Source organism: Diachasmimorpha longicaudata, chromosome 1 (assembly GCF_034640455.1).
Source record: "Diachasmimorpha longicaudata isolate KC_UGA_2023 chromosome 1, iyDiaLong2, whole genome shotgun sequence".
NCBI classification, from domain to species: Eukaryota; Metazoa; Arthropoda; class Insecta; order Hymenoptera; family Braconidae; genus Diachasmimorpha; species Diachasmimorpha longicaudata.
The window spans coordinates 11,885,565-11,891,748 of record NC_087225.1 but is presented as its reverse complement, the minus strand read 5'-3'; the positions used below and the strand labels follow the sequence as shown (position 1 = coordinate 11,891,748).

Here is a 6,184-nt window from a genome sequence, read left to right as displayed (position 1 = left end):
CATCACGTTTTGTACGCTATCCACTGAAAATATACTGTCGAGACGAAAAGAAAATGGGTATGACAGAAGGGCGATGAAAGTGTGGCATTGTGAAATTTCAACAATTACTAGTGAAACGAATGTACCATTGGCTCCTCCTCCCTTTACCTTTAGTACAGTGGACTCGATCATGTTGGCCCGCATTGTAGATTTTACGCATCGGTAGAATTCAATTATCAATGAATAATTTAGAGAGAATATCACGTGATACTGGTGTTGACAGGGGGAAAATTGAAATTCGCTGATGCTGGGTATTTACATTGTTGGTATGTGGAAACACAGGTAACGAGATAGGCGATCACTTTCAATTAAAATTCTTCAATATAATTATAGAAATACGGATCTGAAAATTCGACGACAAAACGAATTTTTCATTTCAAGAGTTCGAGATTTTTTTATTACGAACGCAATATTATTGTCATTGTAACAGGGTTATTTATTGTTTTTCATATTTTTCGGCTCCCAGTTCTGGAGGTCCTGCCGAATATCTAGCCGGTCCAATTGGTGAGAAAAAGGCGAGGGAAGAGACAAAAATTAAAGTCGATTAATTAAGTTGGTACAGACGAAGATATGGGGTATCAGTCCTGATTTAATTAGATAATTTCCCATCGGAGTGCGAGCAGACTGCTTCACCTCGTACTAATTCAATTATTCTCCGATTTCATTTCCTCCTCGGCAGAAAGTAAATGACAAAAGGTAATAAAGAAATCCAGTTAATGATGTCGATGACAAAATATGTACGAAGGTCCAATTAGAAGTATGCGGCACTCGTGAAATTATTGTCGATAATTAATAAAAATGGGATGAGTGAATAAATTAATTCTATGAATTTTCGAGAGACGTTGAATGCTCCTTTTTGAAATTAATGAAGAAGGCTTTCACATCGTTGTCCTCCCCCTGAATTTTATTTTCAGAATTAATTTCCTTTCTCAGTGCAGAGTGATGTTTGTCCGGACTAAAAAAAGTCTCGCGTTATTTTTTCTCTATCTGGATTTTGCGCGTCGATCAGAAGAAAACCCCTCCAATCCCTTATACTTTGTTAATGTCAGAGTAGCCCCACAAATCAGGCACCGATAAAATGGTAATAGCAATGTCGACGAGAGAAATCGTGACTTGGCTGTTGGATTTTAGCCCCTTTATTGAACCCACTTCCATTTTTTTTTCAGGTGGAGGGAGCTTCAAACAGTGGGTTATTGGTAAAAAATATTAGAAGCAGTTGACAGTTGATTCGAGCCTCATTATTGAGAGGCAGCGCGATGATGCTTACCTCGTTCATTAGCGCATATCATTTTAATTGGATCGAAATAGAGTTACTCGGCAATTAGGAGATACGAAGCGAGAAGTTGACGTTGGAATTATGAACCCGAGGAAAATTGAGGTAGTTCACACAGTGAGTCATGATGAAATCATTTCCATTCTCTGGACGAGGCGTCAACTCGTGAATTTGCAAAATTATGAGTTGATTTTGAATCGAAAATTTTGAGCGAAAATTGGACATGAGATTGTGGTGGCAGTGATAACACGGACGAGAAAATTTGATCGATTGTACCTTAACACTGATACAACACTAGTCTTTCCAAGAATCTCTCCAAGAGAATGCATCGATTTCTCTCTCTCCTGACGCGACATTTTCTGTAAAATTATAACTTATCTGGAAAAAGAAAATCTGGTTGACGTTTTGTAGGGCATGTTCTATATTTATGTTATAAAATTGAACTGTCTCGCACAATCTATTAATCAATAGAGAAGATTCAACATATGGAATTAATCGAAATGTCACTTCGTGGCTTTGAAACGCATGAAATAATTCATTCTTCCATCCGATATTCTTCCAATTAGACGAGTCAGTATTGGAAAGAATGAGTGATTCATTAACAAAATTAATCCGGAATTAATCACCCCGGGCAATGGGTTTTCAATCACTTTTCATGAACCCATCACTCTTCTTTGGATTGTCACATGTGGGTAAAAGCGAATTAAATCTCCGGATCCTCTGTGAAAACCCTCTATGGGACTTTATGTCACCAACAATGTGGTCACAGACATTATCTCAGTATTTTGCGAACACGTTGTACCAAGCTTATCCGATTACAACCTCTTTTACACTCTAGTGTGTCATATGAAATTACCACAGACGAATAAAACATGAAAAAATGGAGAAGGCGAAAATGGCTAGAAAAAACAGGACAATATGGATCGCACGTTTTGTTCACGTTTCGTCCGCTTTTTTATAGTCAGAATAAATCCCTATAAAGTTTCAAAGAGATACCACTAGCCTCTTTATTATCAACAATACGAGGAGAAAATTGTCGCAATGTTTGTTCGATTAAATCATTACGTTGTGTTAAGAATGTTTATGGATTCTCGTCCTATCTCCAAATGTAAGCGAAATAGCGGAATTTCCATAACGACATTTATTATAGAACAGTATTCCCTTTATAAAAAAAGTGAAATGGTGAAAAGTGAGGGAACTCCTGGGGCTCTATGAACTTTGAAGTTTACCTTCTCCCTTGCAATTATTTATTTCTATCTGTGAAACAACTTTACTATGGAATCTATCATCACATTGTTGAGACCACAAAGTAGGTTTGCAGCTAAAAATTTATAATCGTAGGAGAAAACAATCTTGAAAATTAACAGGGCCACAACGGTTCCGTTTCACCTTAAGGCCCGCAGTGGAGTAAGTAAACAAAATTGTATTTCCGTACCTGGGAATCGATGGTCTCACTGGATGATCGATCCACTTGCACGTGGGCTGATGCTCTTCAATTTATAGAGTCACATCACTTTATAAATTTATAACAAAATAAAAACCAAAGTTTCTACGTTGAATTATGAATTACAAAGCCAAAGGGCAAAACCAATTTTCTAAAACCGATTTCCACAAATTTTCCAATAATTCATCAACACTTGTCTCAATGCTGTAGTGAATTCCAGTGTATTCTACATGGGATCAAGAATTTTCCGAATAATTATGGAAACAAAATCCGCAAAATTGACTAATCAATTGTCTCCAATTTTTTATATATTGAAAAAATCGTCTCCACTATTAAATAATCGATGATCATGAGAGATTTTCATTGATGTTCACATATTAAGGATACTGAAGTACTTTCTGTATGTCATGAAATATTGAAAAAATCCTCCACGAATTACCATTTATAAGATGGTGTCACGTCGCGCGCCAACGCTAGACTGCCACTCGCCGGCTGACTAGTGCTCGACTCACCCTACTCGCACCTACGTACCGCCTGGGGTCGTGCGCTGATCGTCGCAGACCCACCACGAATCGAATCCTGCGAATGCAGGATTACAGTGTGTGAGCTAAACCCTCAACACTGACCTCGAGTATTGGTTCTTGTCACTCTCGAGCATTCACCCCATTCTGGCGTTTTCAGTTCTATATAAGAATTCAAGCAAGATAAATCTAGTATAATCGAACCCATCCGGCAATACCAGAAAGGATAACTTGAATTGAAGGATAACTTCAACATGAAGAACGTTTTTCACTGAATTTTAATAACTGATTGACGGCGTTCCCTTGCGGAGAGATCTTCTCCGGAGAAATTCGATTACGTCTGTTAGAAAAAATCGACAATCCCTCGGTTGTAAAAATAATCGAATGCTGATAAGTCCCAATTCTTTTCAGGATTTCTTGGAATATTTGTGGAGCTTCTTCATTCAGTCTTTTCCCTTTGTAAACAGAATTTTTGCCGCACTCTTCTGCAACCGAGTTTGATCGAGTGTCCCGAGAGTAACGACATAAAATCGCAAAGTATCTAGGAATTCAGGGGCTATGTATGACACATTTGCAATCCCTCGCGTGTTCACATCGTACCGGGGGAGTATAGCCACTCGAGGCTGCACCCAGTGCACCACTTGGCCAACGAGTTGGGTACGGCCGGCTTTATGACGAAGTTATATTTAAATTTATGTCCTTGGCCGAGAATGCATCACTCGAAGTTTAGTATGTACTATTCTGCGACCAAATGCGGTTAAGGCTGGCTAATTTGGAGGCAGTGGAAGTGAGGAAATAAGAAGAGGCAATTCATCAATTGATTTTTATAGAATTCTGGTGAAAATCACTTCAATTGTGGACCCAATTCTTCAAAGAAGAGAATATTACGCCTCATGTGATAGCACTTGGTTATGGAAAGATAAAAATTGAGGGAAGTGAATATTTATTGGATGAAAACTTTTCACAGATAGACTTTTAATTATGAATATCATATAATGGGAATATCTCCGTTGAAAGAAATGCATTCGTAAAATGACCCGTGAATATTCAAATCATTTCAAATTTATTCGATTCGAATGTTTTATCGCGTCGACTCCATCAATATGTCAGCAAGTGTGGGCTATAACTGTCCATGAGTTTATGAAAATTACAGAGAATATCTGAGCAATTGATCAATCATCAATCTCGACCATTGAAATGGTTTATCAGTGATTGGGGCCATTACAATATCACGTATGTGGCACTCAAAGTTTAGCCGCTGTTGGTGCGGTTTATCTCGCGTAGCCAGCACTCGAAGGATTTGCTAGGTAAGCCGATGGCTGCTCGATTGCCCTGGAAATTCAACACGTATCGGAACTTGTAGGGCTCACTGTCCAAAACTGACTCGTTATGGTCGTGCCATGAATACAAACATTCTTCGGGATATAGAACTATCGAGGTTCCATTTTTCAATTCGTAAAAGTCCTCTATTTTTACGTTACAATTGGAAACATTTCCAAATTCTCGTTGATTTGAATTGCGTGAAAAAAATTGGAAAAAGTCATAAGTAACATTATTTAAATTACATTGAGCACACAATTATGTTTTAAAAGTATTAGGTCCTTAACTAACATCTGCAATTAAGTATAAGACACTCGTATTTTATTCCATTCGGTAAAATTTTTAGTAATTATTTTTCTCCGTATTGCGTCAAAAAAATCCGAAGTTCAATGTGTTCAATGTGTCTGCCTCTCCAAAATGATCAACATCAGCACTGGAGTCCACCTAGTGGACAACTGTGATATCCTCCCATCCAGATAACTTTCATGAATATGTATAACCACGCGTCTCATGCAAATTTTCTGGCTAACAGGATAATTTGCTGAATAGAATATTTTCTATTTTCCTCCTCCTCATATAAGATCATCAGATCGATCTCAGATTTCGCCAGGCATTGGCCTGAAAAGCGATTAGAGTCCCCGGGATACCGAAGATAATATTGCATAACCGGAAATCTACTTCACCACAGATGTATGTTATACCCGTACTATTATTAGTACTACTATTCTACGGTTTCATGTACTATATTCTATTCATAAAATACAGCCACGGAGCTCCCAGCGGCTGCAACTCACTCCAGTTTATTCGAGGGAAAAGTTACATGTATTCCACTGCCAGAAACCAACTAACATCGCACTCACAGTATTCCATATTCTCCAAGTTTCCATATATAGCCCTACAGATTCTAGGCCGACGAAAGAGCCTATGAGTGGTATCGAGCCAGCAGTAAGAGTGGATACTAAACCAGAATATTCGATATTTGGACTTTGGCAATTGCGAAAATCATGGGTTGAATCCATTGGGCAGAAAGCTTCTGGTCAGATAATGGGGGGTAATTCCTTTTGTCCGGATATTCGAACAGCACTAAGAGAAACGTAACGTGGATCGAGAAATGCGAGACCATGCGCACAGAGAAAAATCGGTTGAATATTATCCAGAATAACTTTTCGCGTTAATTACGTATCTTTTCTATAATTAAAAAGAACTGTGGTTATAGGAAATTTCCCGGAAGCGTTATGAAATTCTTGTTAAACATTCTCGCCTGGTTGAAAATCGTAAAATAGAGCAGTCGTGTACGGTAGTGAGGATATTGGTGAGGGTCCTTTATTTCACTTCTCGCGTAAATCGTTTTATTACGTATATTTGGTGAAATATTTACGATTCCTTTCCCGTCAGTAGGATTGCAATCCTTCGCTAACAAAGGGTTTTATTACAGTGGGAATATTTTCTCTACAAAATAATTTACTATCCTCAATTTTTTTTCCAGATACCGAATTATTTATGGGATAAATTAATAGTCTTTCCGATTCTGTAGGAATTATCCTCCGGTTGAGTGAATTTTTTCGAGTTGGAAATCGTCAATGATCG

General features: G+C 38.0%; 1 protein-coding gene across 11 annotated transcripts in view; it reads right to left on the bottom strand.

Annotated features, from left to right (window-relative positions):
- Nucleotides 1-6,184, bottom strand: part of LOC135168434 (protein artichoke-like) — a 199,795-nt gene that overhangs the window by 36,261 nt on the left and 157,350 nt on the right. Inside the window, exon 1 of one of the 11 annotated variants that reach the window (XM_064132666.1) lies at nucleotides 2,748-3,244. The exons of the other annotated variants lie outside the window; for them this stretch is intronic. The gene's annotated coding sequence lies outside the window, so the exon portion shown is untranslated. Of the gene's footprint in view, nucleotides 1-2,747; nucleotides 3,245-6,184 lie in introns of those variants that run through there. 11 annotated transcript variants of the gene reach the window in all.